Source organism: Ovis aries, chromosome 6, assembly GCF_016772045.2.
Source record: "Ovis aries strain OAR_USU_Benz2616 breed Rambouillet chromosome 6, ARS-UI_Ramb_v3.0, whole genome shotgun sequence".
NCBI classification, from domain to species: Eukaryota; Metazoa; Chordata; class Mammalia; order Artiodactyla; family Bovidae; genus Ovis; species Ovis aries.
In genome coordinates, this window is record NC_056059.1 from 101,442,922 (window position 1) to 101,458,828 (window position 15,907).

The 15,907-nt window shown below is 37.1% G+C and overlaps 1 protein-coding gene across 7 annotated transcripts in view; it reads left to right on the forward strand.

The window, feature by feature from the left end:
• The window catches only part of ARHGAP24 (Rho GTPase activating protein 24), an 887,096-nt gene that overhangs the window by 788,658 nt on the left and 82,531 nt on the right, over positions 1 to 15,907 (forward strand). The gene's annotated exons all lie outside the window — the stretch shown is intronic.

A 15,907-nucleotide genomic window follows, 5' to 3' on the forward strand; every position in this document is an offset into this window, starting at 1 on the left:
ATGCATCCTTCCTTTCCATCGGCATATTTTCTTCTCTTAACTGTTCAGGATAGATGGGCTAATCATTTTGACTGAGTCTGAGAAGGAATAGAGTATGCAGCAAATGCAATTAATATTCATTTATATGCAAAGCTAAGTAATATGAGGAATTTAAAGTTGTCTTATCCTGCAGATCACTTTTAATACCAAAACTTTCTTCATACAGAAGAAAGAGTGATCCTGGCACCACAGGGTCACGAGATTCTGCTGGGGTCCCAGAAATGCTAAGCCCGGGCTTCCAGACCTGATGCCTTTCCATTGAACAAAATCAGTCTTCCAAATTCCACTCATGCTTGAACTCTACACTGCTGATTTTCTCTTGCAATAGGAGAAAAGGACAGCTTCCTTTAAAAAGAAGAGAGGGTATCTGTAAGATAAATTTGTAGAGTATCATGGCCATACAGTTGAAACTCTCTTTACCACTATGTTTGGAGTAGGAGATGTTCAGTTAATTAATCCACTGAAAATGTTGGCTAAAGTAGGGAACTGTGAAACAGGACATACACGATTTCGTATCAATTCAAAACATTTAAGTTTATATGCAGTTCCCAATTTTGATGTGAGACTGGGCTCTTTGAATAGGAACATAATGACTGGTTTTCTTCTTGTCTTTTTATCACTTGCAAAATTTAGCACTTGCCATTTTCATATTCAGTTTCTTTACAAAGTAATATAAGCTCAGAATCTTCCTAGATTTCTATGATTTGTTTTTAAAGTCAGGTCAATATATTGAGGTGTGATTTTTTTTTTAAGAAAAAACCAATTATTACTTTGGTCTTGCTCAGTTCAGTTCAGTTCAGTTGCTCAGTCGTGTCCGACTCTTTGCGACCCCATGAATCGCAGCACGCCAGGCCTCCCTGTCCATCACCAACTCCCGGAGTTCACTCAGACTCACGTCCATCACATCTAACTTAATAATGACTTTATGTCAGTCTTATACAACAAATCCTTAAACTCATTTTCATAGGACCACCTCTCTTTGTTTTTGGCCTCCATGTTTGATCGCTTCATGTTACATATACTACACAGTAATATTTATGAAACACTACATCAGACCATTTTTCTATAAGTATTGGAATGAAGTAAATTTTTTAGGTCAAATAAATTTATGAAATGCTATAGCAAGTTATGCAAGTTTCCTGGCCGAATAACTTTTTCCTGGCATTTGCAACAAGTCTGACTTGCAAGAAACACAATTTACCCAGCTGATGGAAGCAGAATTAGACAGATCTATAAGAAGAAAGCCAGCCACAAAACTTATTCAAGTCCTGTGAGGAAAAATGAATCTGTTTTATAGAGGGAAATGGAGAACATTGGTTACCTAAGACACCAAGGGAAGCTAGTGAAGAAACTCTCTTATACATTATTTATTATGCCAAGCTTATGAAAATTGTGCATCCTATATAGGTATTTCTTTATATATATATAAATATAAAGTTGTCCTCATCCATAAACTGCAGAATAAATACTCTAAAAACACTCTCTTCTGTATGGCATACAACTGTCCTCAGGGTTCTATCTGCCATGTCTCTTTTCTTTCTCCTTTATTTTTTTTCTAACCACATTTGGCAAAAAAAAAAAAAAATTTCACCTATGAATACATTTTTAATTTTCAAGGTTAAGCCTTCAGGCCTTAGAAATGTTGTTTATCTTCTGGGGCGTACTCAAAGGAAAGATGTTGCTAATCTAGAGAAAACAGAGTCAATTTTGCTCCCTGTAGGAAGAAGAGTGTTCTTACATCATTCTAAACTTCTGCAACATCATGTTTTGTTGATACAAAATCATGATAACTTAAACAGTCATCTCCTATCAAATTATCTAAGGACAATTTTGGTGGTGTTATTCAAGCAAGGGTATTTTATGGTCAGACTGTTTTAGGTAAGACTATTTTGTGCCAGCTGAGCATAGTGAACATAAGTACTTTTCCCAGTAACAAGTGACTCTTGGATGTCAAAAAGGTACTCAATGTTTCTGAACTTCAGTTATCTCATCTGTATAATAGACATTATAAAACCTTTATTGCAGAATTATTGGGAGAATTAAATACAGTAAAATGTGTAAAAATGCCAAACACAGTGCGTGGCAGCCATATAGTTGGTGTACAATAAATATGACTTTTCCCTTTTGATTACACTCACCATGTGACCTCTCAGTGCCGACAGTGACCTTCATTCTTAAAGGCAAAGTTAACCTTTTACTATTTATACCTATCTTAATATGTTATGGGCTTCTCTGGTGGCTCAGCTGGTAAAGAATCCGCCTCCAATGCAAGAGACCCTGGTTCGATCCCTGAGTTGGGAAGATCCCCTGAAGAAGGGAATGACTACACACTCCAGTTTTCTGGCCTGGAGAATTCCATGGACTGTATAGTCCATTGTGTCACAAAGAATCAGACACAGCTGAGCAGCTCTCACTTTCATGGCAGCTTTAACATATGAAGTACAGTCACCTTGTTTTTCTCTTGGTTGAAGAAATCTTTCCAAGACCGATTACTTAACTTCTTCTAGGTTAGTCATATTTTCTTATTTGTTTTGGGTTCTAGAAATATGTCAGAAAAAATAAGAAAAATAAATGATTTACCAACCTGAGTTGCCCATCATCAAAGGCAATTATTTATGTTATGGAGATCTCTCTTCAATTTAACTTCATTCCTTCATATTGAAAGAGGAGAAATAGAAAGTTGTAATGGTTTGTTTCTTGTCAGGATCCATTATGGGAAATCATAGAGCAAAAAATAACTGAAAAGAACCTTGAAACTGTAAGAAATCTTTCTTACATTTCGATTACCTGTCACCTAGTAGACTAGATGGAACAGACTCAGCAGACCATTTGATGGGTGAACAGATTTTTACCTGCTGTTTTAGAATCCTAGGCAGAAGACATTATATTATAGGATCAATAATGTTTGCTAGGTGATAGTTTGCCTCCTTGAAAAGCACGTTTTATTTACTCAGCAAGTAACTTGAAAACTTTCATGGGAAAGTAATTAAGCCAAATAATACAGTAGTTGCATTAGCAACTTTATTGTACTCCTGCTCCTTCAAGAATCTCAGTTAGCAGTCAAGAAGTTATTTGTTTGCCAAACAGAAACTAAATATTTATTGTAGACTTACTGATCATAAGAGATGGTTCATTCTGTTGGCAATCTCTCTGTGTGTGTCTGTGTAGTCGCTTCAGTCGTGTCTGACTCTTTGCAACCCCATGGACTGTAGCCCACCAGGCTCCTCTGTCCATGGGATTCTCCAGGCAACAATACTCTTTGTTTATCAAACTATATATGGCATTTGGGTTATGTTGACTGCATCATACTCTTCAGGGTATATTTAATGTGTAACACTTCCATTGTGGTAGAGACTCTTGAAGATTTTAAAGTCTCTATTAACCCAGGCAGCACACAGAGTTAACAAATGAAGCCTACTGGTCCATCTAATTTAGAGATTATGATATTTTCTTTCCCAGGAAGTTTGGTTTCCAAATGATCACATTGAGGGGATCTAGTGTCTTTGTACTTGTACATTCCAATGTAGGTTGATACAACATCACAGTTCTCTGTCTCAAATAACCTTTCAGCTTTTAACTGGCCACTCGTTTTTAAGGTTGGCTGAGAGCAGAAAATAAAACATCCATGGTCTGGTAATCATGGTCTGGTAATCATAGGTTGCCCTTGTTTGTAACATGTTCCCCTTCGCTTGAGTCACAGATCTGCTTTAAAAAGCAGATCAATCCTGTCTGGAACAAAATATTAATCAGATGTGACCAGAGTTTTGAAATTTGATGAAAACATAAAACTTTCTAGTTGAAACTGACCCGCACTTTGGTGAAAGATTTAATTGTTCTGTCCCACATCTCAGTTTTTGTTGTTGTTGGGTTTTTTTTTGTCTCTAGTAAACAGGGTATTTTCATGTATGATTTAAAAATAATCAACTGAGGATGTAACTGAGAGTGCATTGAAAAATATTTCTCTTTTGAATTTATTGAAAATATCAAAAACACTATGTTTAACTTTTTCTTAAATGAGAAACTTTGTATACTTCTAGATTGCATGTAAGAGAGGAGAGCAAGGTCAAAGAATTTTTCTAATTAACTGAATATTTTGATCTTTGGTCAAAAGCATCTAAAATCTAAAATTCTTCTGATATATGCTGGACCTATGGCAATGCTAAAAGCACTGATATATATACTATGTTTGATTTTACTGAAGCTAGGCTATTACAACTTAAAAATGAGCTTTTAGTTTTAGTTCTTATTAAAAATCTTATAGTTGGTTCACCTCAGGATTCTTGTGCTGGATAGCCATAATATTTTGGTGTTCTCCTTCCAGAATATAGTTCAATACGTATAAAAATTTTACTAAGTTAACTCTATAGAGAGATATATTTGAAAACTTCCACTATTTGTAATGAGAAGTACAACCTCAAGACTTAAAACTGCTGACAGTTTGAAGTATTCCTGAAAAGCTAAAACCAAACCAAACCAAAGCAAACAAACAAAAACATAGGGTTTTTAAAACATCAAAATTACTCTAGGAGCTTTTTTAAAAATACAAATTTGTGGCCATATCCTCAAATATCAAGATGTGAGGTATCATCTGCATATCACCTTTTCTTGGCATTTTTGTAAAACATTTTTAAATATTGAGGTTCTGGGAGATCCTGCAGAAGTTAACTCTATTTACCTTAGTGTAACCTGTAGTTTCTCAGGTGGATTTGATCCTGGATAATTTTTTTTTTTTCTGTCAATGGCACTTTATATTTTAAATCAACTAAGGCATAGTTGATTTACAATGTTGTGTTAGTTTTAGGTGTACAGCATAGTGATTCAGCTATAAAATATATATATACACACCTACATACTTTTTCAGGTCCTTTTCCCTTATTGGTTCTTACAAAATATTGAGTATAAAACTAGACTGTGAAATCTATTTTCTCCAGAATGTCCTTTGAGAAATGCTGCTGAATAAAATTGGACAAGATCCAAATTGTTGTTTACATCAGTACTGCTTTCTAATGCCATATGATTATAACATATTTGAGAATGTGCCACATTCAAAGCTATTGAAAACATTTTACCTCCATTTAGACCTATGAATGGAATGTTTCTATTGCCTGAATGGTGTCTAAAAATTAAATACTGAAGAGTCACATTACTTTTGTGTGAAATGGAGTATATCCTGCCATATCAATAAACAATGATTCACAGCCCTCAGGGATTCCAGCCCTCCAAATATGAATTTCTGAGCCCAGGAAGAATAGTGCCTGCTATGTGGCAGCCAGTGAGCTGCCACAGTGAGCTGCTGCCACAGTGAGCTGCTGCCACTCCCTACGGTGAGGGAGGAACTAAGGATGTGAAAAATCAAATCTCAGGATGCTGGCCCCAGACAGCTGAGATGCACGTGAAAGGAATGATTTCAGTGATTTCTGGTTGAACATTAGATTGTTGCATCTTGCATACATAGAAAAGCACTAAATTTCTTAATTTGAGATATCTGGTTTCCTTAATTAACAATTATCCTTTTTTGATTAATTGATTTTAATCAGAGGATAACTACTTTACGATATTGTGGTGGTTTTTGCCATACAGCGACATGAATTGACCACGGGCACACCTGTGTGCCCCCATCCTGAACCCACCCACCCACTTCCCTCCCCACCCCATCCCTCTGGCTTGTCCCAGAGCACCAGCTTACATCATAATGTTTTGATGTTCAGGCTATCTACTCCTTGTTGCAAACTTCAGTATAAGCTAACCCCTCCCCACTGCCTCCTCAAAACAGTTCTCTCTGGGTTATTTCAGATGGTGTCTCCCAGGCTTGAAGTTCTAAAAATTCCCACTAAATAAAGCATAACTCAACTTTTAGGTTGTGACTCTTTTTTTAAGTCAACATTTGTATGATTTATTTTCTGACTGCATGAAATAATCGGGAAGAAAGCAAATAAGTACATATGAGTGTTTTGTTTCAGTGGCTTAAGTGCCTGTTCCCTGAATAGAATAATGGTTCTGTGGAGCTAAACTACTGAAAGTGCTCTTGTCACCATATTATTAGATATCTGCTGAATTGAAGTTTAGAAACAAAAACACTTTGTTGGTGAGTGCTCCTTTTCATATCACAAGGCTTTACAAATAGACTGGTAAAAACACAAATTACAAGTGCTTATTTATTGCCTTTAGTGGGGTGATTTGAGTGAATATCATTGAAATATATACATTGCCATATGTAAAACAGATGGCCAGATGAGAGTTTGATGCGTGAATCAGGGCATCCAAAGCCAGTGCTCTGTGACCACAGAGAGGGATAGGGTGGAGAGAGGATTCAGGATGGGAGACACATGTATGCTTATGGCCAATTCATGTTGATGAATGGCAAAAATCATCATAATATTGTAAAGTAATTATCTTCTAATTAAAATGAATAATTTTAAAAATTATTGCCTTTAATTAGAGAATAGAATCTAAAATTATGGTCAGAGGTTGGGGACAGAGAATTTGTCAAAATTAGTTACTTGAGTTTTTAATTTATTGTAATCTGGGCTGGAAGAAGCACAATCTGGAATCAAGATTGCCGGGAGAAATATCAATAACCTTAGATATGCAGATGACACCACCCTTATGGCAGAAAGTGAAGAGGAACTAAAAAGCCTCTTGATGAAAGTGAAAGAGGAGAGTGAAAAAGTTGGCTTAAAGCTCAACATTCAGAAAACGAAGATCATGGCATCTGGTCCCATCACTTCATGGGAAATAGATGGGGAAACGGTGGAAACAGTGGCAGACTTTATTTTGGGGGGCTCCAAAATCATGGCAAATGGTGATTGCAGCCATGAAATTAAAATATACTTACTCCTTGGAAGAAAAGTTATGACCAAACTAGATAACATGCTGAAAAGCAGAGACATTACTTTGCCAACAAAGGTCCGTCTAGTCAAGGCTATGGTTTTTCCTGTGGTCATGTATGGATGTGAGAGTTGGATTGTGAAGAAGGCTGAGTGCCGAATAATTGATGCTTTGGAACTGTGGTGTTGGAGAAGACTCTTGAGAGTCCATTGGACTGCAAGGAGATACAACCAGTCCATTCTGAAGGAGATCAACCCTGGGATTTCTTTGGAAGGAATGATGCTAAAGCTGAAGCTCCAGTACTTTGGCCACCTCATGGGAAGAGTTGACTCATTGGAAAAGACTCTGATGTTGGGAGGGATTGGGTGCAGGAGGAGAACAGGACGACAGAGGATGAGATGGCTGGATGGCATCATGGACTTGATGGACATGAGTCTGAGTGAACTCCGGGAGTTGGTGATGGACAGGGAGGCCTGGCTTGCTGTGATTCATGGGGTCGCAAAGAGTCGGACACGACTGAGTGACTGAACTAAACTGAATATGTTCAGAAGAAGTTTGAATTATATTTGTATTTTTCTTCCACTGGTGAAAAATATTAGAGACATTTTGGGTTTGAGGTAGACATACGGTCACAATTCTAAGAAAGGAAGCATTTCCATAACATTGGAAAATGTTATCATTAGTTTTACCTCTAGAAAAAGGGAGAAAAAAGGGTGATTTGTTAATCAGTGTCTTTTCACTTCACATGGGCCAGTCACTAAGCTAGGCACACTGAGTAGAAGAAATTTTATTCAAATCCTCTTATATTTACAGACAACATCATCTGTTGCTTAGAGTTTCTTTAAAAAAAATTGTGATAATGGTGTGTGTGTGAGATAATGGACTTGGGTATTATATCTGTATTCACACTGTTTACCTCCTTTCTCTATTATTCCTTTATCTGCTCTGCCCTGTTTTGTTCCAGTTCTCTCTTCCACTGTATTAAACAACTCTGTGCTTTTTATACAGTAAATCTGATATAAAATATTAAGAAAGTAAGTGAAGAGTCCTGAGATGTGTTCTGTGCGAAGAGATGCTTCCCTTTGCCTTTGGTTTGCACTGAGCATCAATCTTCCTTGGATCATAAGCTCATCATTGTACCTTATCCTAAATACATATAAAGAATCTTCTGCTTAAAATTATAATGCTAGCAGGATTGTCAGAAAGCAGTCAATTTTCCCCTTACATTTAGTGAAGCAAAAATAAAACTTCGTATGTCTGATTTCAAGTTTGTAGATGACCTAAAATTGTATCCATGGGTTACTTTACACATTCAGTTCACCTTGGTTGGTTTCATGATGCTGTCACCTGGGTGCCAATTAGTACACTGGACATCTGCCAAGAAGGAGCTGAAATAAGGCCATCGGCTCATTTCATCTTGACACCAAGGTTACTGCTAAACTGTATTTAACCTGGTGCTAGAAGCCAAAGACATTGTTTAGCCCAGGAACTGTATTGTATGCAGGAGTTTACAATAAAGAGAGACTATGCTGGAATTGTCTTGCTTTTTCAGTCTTCTTACAGAAGAAAGATAGTGAAAACCTATCACAAACATTTCAGAATTATGGTAACTGCTACCAGCACACAAGGTACATATTATAGATTTTTCCAGCATACTAAAGCTTATCATTTACATAAGTGTTAGTCACTCAGCCATGTCTGACTCTTTGCAACCCCATGAATGGTAGCCCACCAGGCTCTTCTGTCCATGGAATTCTCCAGACAAGAATACTGGAGTGGATGGCCATTCCTTTTTTCCAGGGTTCTTCCTGACCCAGGAACTGAACCTCCGTCTCCTGTGTCTCCTGCATTGCAGACAGGTTCTTTACCATCTGAGCCAGTTGGGAAGCCCATCATTTTTATAACAAAGCTGATTATATCTCTCTCTGCTGTTTCTCAGAGTCAAATAAAGGGTTTATCATCTGGAAGGCAGGGAGTATGCTCCGTTAGCAGAAATGGGAGTTTAGAAATAAGGTAATAGTTGGGATTGATAACATTCAAACTAATTGGGCTAGGATCAATAATATTGATATTGGAACCTAAGGCAGAAGGAAAAATCAGTAATAGTGATGGTGTCTTTATTTTGATATTTCATTCATGATGGGTTTTTAAAATATTAATTTGTTTCTATTAAGTGTTTTATGTTGATTACTATGTACTTTGATGCTCCTTAAATTTTGTACCATTTTAATTTTTGCTGTACAAACTAACATAAGCAGAAAACTGAAAAAATTTATGGAAAATTGTAGGAAAAACATCACCATACTGACCCCATATTTCATATAACTAAACAATAGATCCCAAAGTTTCGTCATTGCTAGCATTTGGAATTTTTTAGTGCATAATATTGGACAGTAAAGTTCTCAACATCATTGGAAGATGATGATAATAGACTGATTCACTGCCAAAATTTCATGAGGGGCAGGATAAAAGAAATGTGGCTGAGTTATATGAAATTTATGTTTTCTATATTTAAATAGGGATCCTAGTCAAGGAAGAGTCTCTCACCTACCAGTTTCTGCTATTCTTGATAAATCAGAAAGATATTATTATTATTTCTATTTTGACTGAAGGAGAAAGTTAAAATCTTGGCAGGAAGGTACATATGGGTGAAAAAAGAGACTGAATATGCAAGGAACTAACTGATTATTAAATCTTCTGATTACTAAATCTAAATCAAATTGTAGATGCAAAATGAAAATTAAATATGATTTGCATGATATTTTGCTTGCTCAGACATCTTTCAGTGGAGTAATGATTCAGTCTTGACCGAACTCTGAACCTCTGAACTGGGTTTTCATTTTACCACATTTCTTCTCTGCAGTTGTTAATATATTCCTAGTGTTAATATGTTCTCGGGTTCTAAGAAAAAGTACTAGCCCCGCTGTGGCCAAGTTAGCATTTGGAATTCCCATGTCAACTCAAACATGGATAGCCAAACAAATCTGTTTATTTTATTTAAAATTATGCATATATTTAAATGTTCAATATATTTTACCCACCTGAATCCCTTTATGAAACCTAAGTACATCTGTCCAGATGAATTAAATGAAAAGAAATATTATCTTCATAGTTATCAAAGATCTTGCACTTCTATACACTCGTTGAAATTGATTCCCTGAATGATTTTAATATGATATATTTTCTCTTCATTATAAGCTTATGTGCAAATGAATTCCTGCCTGATACAAGGTTACCAGCAAAAGTGTCTTTGTGTGAGCCAGCATATATATGAGTGTATGTATGCATTTGTATACGTGTAATCATTGTATTTGCCCACAATGCCCCTGCTTTTATTGGGAACAGAAAGTGGAGAGTCATATACTTTTTTAATTTCTCCTATTCGAAGGCATACTACTTCCGAACAATTGTGACAATCATCTTTGTGTCAATGGCCTTAAGTAATTTGGTGCTTGCCATGTCATGTCCTGTTGCTGATGATGAACTTATCCAAAAAGGGATGCTTAGCTGCTTCTCGTCTATCTCAGGAACCTTCCAATCATGGAGTAGTTATTTGCAAATAGCGAGCCTGGAAAAAGATGGCAGCATTGGTTTTGGCCAATAGGCAGCCATGGCAGGAGACAGACTGGAGGTGAGATAGAAGTGTGAGATCAGAGTATTTATCTTCCTGACTCCTTAGCTCTGGGGTTGCATTGAGTTAGCTCTTTATTTTGGCCTAATCCAGTGGGAAAACTATAAGGATGGGAACCTAGTTCTATTATCCATGCAAGTTAGTCTCTCTGGGCAGAAGTCTGGATGGAAAAGTGCAGAGTGTATCTGAAGGGACTCATAGACAGTATCTGGCACATCATCTCTTAATGGAGCCTGCCCTGATACTTGAAAATTTTTACCACCAAGAGTAATATTTTCTTTAAAAATTAATAGTAAACACAGACTTTTAATTCAGTTAAGTCAAATGTGGAGTGGGTTGCCATTTCCTTCTCCAGTAGATACATTCGGAGTGCTGTGGAAGTCAGGGAGGGAGGAATCAACTTTATTTGGAAAGGCAGCAGGGTTTCTCCTTTGGGTAAGATCTTTCATTGTTCTAATGAAGAAAGAGGAAGGCGATACTATACAGAGAGGACAAGGTGATTTCTGAAAGAGCATAGCATGATTCTGAAGAAATCAAGAATAATAGGAAAAGAAAATTGGCTTTTGGAGCTAAACTGAAAGCAGTTCAAACCCCAGCTCTATTTATTAGCAGCTGGCAAATGAACAAAACCTCTCTGATGCCCATTTTTTATCATCTGTAAAAGAGACATAGTAATTCTTACCTCACAGGTTACTTTTATTGATTAAATGAGACAATGTATGAAAAGTACCAATAGTTATATTTAATTGTTAGAAGTACTCCCTTTAGACACAGAGACTGCTGCTGCTACTGCTGCTAAGTCGCTTCAGTCGTGTCTGACTCTGCACGAGCCCATAGATGGCAGCCCACCAGGCTCCCCCGTCCAAATTCTTATTCTAGATTACAAAATAATAACCTGTTATTAGGCTGAGGAACTATAGATAAAAAGGCAAACAAACCAATAAGCAACAAGAATTTACCATAGAGTACAGGGAATTATTTTCGGTATCTTGTAATAATCTGTAATGGAAAAGAAGATGAAGCTGTACATCTGAAAATAACCACAATATTGTACTTCAACTAGTTAAAAATTTTTTAAAGGGCAAACAAACAAATCATCAACAAAATAACTTTGTAACTTGGATTCACATGGTAACTTCGGCTTGGGTGGTGGATCACTTACAATAGTCGGTAAGTTATTCCACCATTGCTCGTGTATGGTTGTTCTCTGCTGGCCTCTATTGATAATTTGGGTACTGAATAATTTCCCCATTTTTTCTCATTTCTTCCTTTTAAATATGTTGTAAACCGTAAAGAAGTCTTCCTGGTGGGTTTCAATATACTCTAGGTCAAGCTTGTATGCGTATTGTGCACACACGAATGTGTGCTAGGTTGCTTCTGTTGTGTCCAAGTCTTTGTGACCCTATGGACTGTAGCCTGCCAGGCTCCTTTGTCCATGGGGTTTTTCAGGCAGGAAAACTGTCACCATGCCCTCCTCCAGGGGATCTGACCGACCCAGGGATTGAACCCATGTCTCATAAGTCTCCTGCCTTGGCAGACAGGTTCTTTACCACTAGCACCAACTGGGAAGCCCCTACATGCATATTAAAGAGTAATAAATGATAATGTTCAGTGAATGGGGTCATGTAAGTCTCTAATCTTCTATTACATTATTCAAGAAAATCTTTCAACAACTCTCATAGCTAGTTCTCACTTACTTTCTTCACATCTTCTGAAAAGGGTCAGATTTTTCCATTATCTAGAATATGGAATTTGCTAACTTTGAAGTGTTTATGAACTCTGCTGCTGCTGCTAAGTCACTTCAGTCGTGTCTGACTCTGTGCAACCCCATAGACGGCAGTCCACCGGGCTCCCCCGTCCCTGGGATTTTCCAGGCAAGAACACTGGAGTGGGTTGCCATTTCCTTCTCCAATGCAGGAAAGTGAAAAGTGAAAGTGAAGTCTCTCAGTCGTGTCTGACTCTTCGTGACCCTATGGACTGCAGCCTACCAGGCTCCTCCATCCATGGGATTCTCCAGGCAAGAGTACTAGAGTGGCATGCCATTGCCTTCTAACACTGAAGAGAAACTCAGTGACCTTGGTTTAGTCTTGCTTTCAACTATGAAACTTTCTTCTTCAGTAAATAACTGGCTTTATATCCCTTTTCTTTTTCTGTCTTGATGTATATGTATAAAAAGATGTGTATCTGTCCATTCATTTTATTATCTTGCTCTGATACCCCACCTACCACACAAAAGATCAGGATATATAGCATATATCTATTACCTCTTTGGTGACTTTCATACATTATATTTGAAAAAATATTATTTTCTCATTTTTCTTTCTTTCTTTCTTTTTTTGGAACCTTCCCTCTAGTTTAACAATATACCCATCAATCTGCCAATCTGTATTCAGAGTTGAGCCAGATTTAGGTTGGTAATTATATATGAATTAGACTACATGCCCCCAAACAGCAACTGGTTTACTGACTTCAAATGCTACTGCAGACACCCGAGGGTATTCATTAAACGTTAATTAATAATGGTATGCTGAGTTGAATTGACTTGTGGATTCTGGCTCACTGCTCTTCAATTTAAAATTATGAGATGCATAGCATCAATCTATCAGCAGGCAGGATCAATTTTAATTTATTGCATGTGTCTAGAAAATTGTAGAGCTTTAAGAATTCAAAGAAGTGGATATTGTATTAGATATGAAAGATAATATATAACAAAAAAATGAATGCATTGTGAAAGATCTGAGAGTTTATTCTAGGGGCTTTTCCTTGCCTTTGTTCCTCTTTAAATTCTCATTTGGACTCAGTTATCCAAAATTCATGCAAAAGTGAGGTGGTACTTTTTCTTTTTTTTACTTTTTAACATATTTGTAGATTAGTGAATAATTATGAGAACTTGGAACATTCTGTGGTTGTCCTAAGTGAACATTTTACTTCTCTTTGCTAAGGATGGTCACTGTTTTTTAAGGTTTTGGAAGTAGTTACAGATTATTTTGAGAAGTAGGAAGGAATTCTTGAAATATTCTAAGTTATTTTGGCTTTATGATGGTTCTTTCAAGATGGTTCTCATTTGTTATAAGTGGTATATGACTCCATATTTATGTTTCAGCCTGCAAATGTTTATGGGAGCCATAGTTTTAAAGGAGACTTTCAGATTTTCATTTTTTTGCTAACTTAATGATATTGAAAACTATAAAACTGACTTTTTAAGAAGCCCAAGAAAACCTTTCTATAATAATTCTGATATAATTAGCCAGATTCAATCTAATTTGGAGTAAACAGAAAGTTTACTATTTTAGTAATATAGATTTGATGTGTTTCTAAGCTTTAAAATTAGTGCCCATGCAAGACTTAAAAAAAAAATCATTTAAGAGGGGTGCTGGGCTTCCCTGGTGGCTCAGCGAGTAAAGAAACCACCTGCAGTGCAGGACCCAGGTTCAGTTCCTGGGTCGGGAAGATCCCCTGGAGAAGGGAATGGAGACTCACTACAGTATTCTTGCCTGGAGAGTTTCAGGGACAGAAGAGCCTGGCAGACTACAGTTCATGAAGTCACAAAGAGTCACACAAGACTCAGCGACTAACACTTTTACTTTTTCTTAGGCAAACATTCCTCAATACTGTGGTGGTACACTTTAGTTTCTAAGTCATGTCCGATTCTTGCAACCCCATGGACTGTAGCCCACCAAGGCTTCTCTGTACATGCGATTCTCCCAAGAATACTGGAGTGGGTTGCCATTTCCTTCTCCAGGGGATCTTCCCAACCCAGGGATTGAACCTGGGTGTCCTGCATTGCAGGCAAATTCTTTATCATGTGAGCTACAAGGCAAGAATAATTGTATTTAAATTAGTATTCCATTAATTAAAGATGTAGAACCCTAGAGTTTTCTGAGCCTTCAGTTGTAGTTCCAGTTTTTCCTATTTTACATGTAAATCTAGTATATTATGTTATGATTAAAAATAACTTTTATATGTTTTTGCTTAAAGCTCAATAAACACGAATTTGACAAATTAGATTTCTGCTGCTCTTCATGGGGTTACAAGGAGTCAGACACAACTGAGCAACTGAACTGAACTAAAATACACATTGTCAAAGAGTCAGGACATGACTGAGAGACTGAACAACAATAACAAAAGATACTACTTGAAATCCCTGTATCATTTTAAATTGTACAATAAATTTAATTCTCATTAGTAATTAATACTTCTGTCACCTCCCAAAGCAGTCATAGAGATCTACCAAAATCTTTCCAAGTAGATAATGAATACTGCCAACCTATTATATTTAAGCATTTGGATTCCATAAATATTTTCCTTTCAAAAATTCTGAAGTTAGTTAAATTCTGCCAGCACATACTCTTGCTGTGCTGCTAAGGGGCTTCAGTAGTGTCTGACTCTGTATGACCCCAGAGACGGCAGCCCACCAGGCTCCCCTATCCCTGGGATTCTTAGATTCTGCCAGCACATACTTTACTTGGCTTTAAATCGTCTCTTCACCAACTGATTTACTTTGAAGTGATCCTACACCTTCCTTTAATAATAAAAATTCCTACCTGACTTATTAATCCTGACTGTAATGATCATTGTATTGATTATATTGAAAACTGATACGCTGACCTATCATAGGGCTTCTCTGATAGCTTAGTTGGTAAAGTATCTGCCTGCAATGCAGGAGACCCCGGTTAAATTCCTGGGTTGGGAAGATCCACTGAAGAAGGGATAGGCTACTCACTCCAGTATTCTTGGGCTTCCCTTGTGGCTCAGCTGGTAAAGACTCTGCCCGCAATGTGGGAGACCTGGGTTTGATCCCTGAGTTGGGAAGATCCCCTGGAGAAGGGAAAGGCTACCCACTCCAGTATTTTGGCCTGGAGAATTCCATGGACTATACAGTCCATGGGGTCGGAAAGAGTCAGACATGACTGAGCAACTTTCACTTTCAACGTATCGTAAGTAGTGAACATTTTTAATTCTAGAGAATATGAAAGGAAATTCAACTTTTTGCAATGTGTAAAACTGAATTACTATGAAGCCTTGCCTGCAAGGAGTTAAATTTTAAAGACTAGATCAAATGATCTATAATCAACCTGAGTGCAGTTATAAGTATATTCATATGTGTTTCTTTTGAAAGAAATCATCCTAAAATGTGTTCATGTCACCAATATGAAAACTAAAAATGAAATTCTGTGTTGCATAGCCCTTCTGAGTGTTAACCATTCTAAATTTGGATTAAGAAGCAGATATGGAAGAGTATTCCTTATAGAAACTCCTATGTCTGTAGTCAGTTTGGGAGCAATAGCGTCTTTCTGTCCCTACTCCTTCTGTAAGTAAAGTAAATGTTGCTCAGTCATGTCCAACTCTTTGCGACCCCATGGACTGTAGCCTACCAGGTTCCTCCATCCATGGGATTTCCAGGCAAGA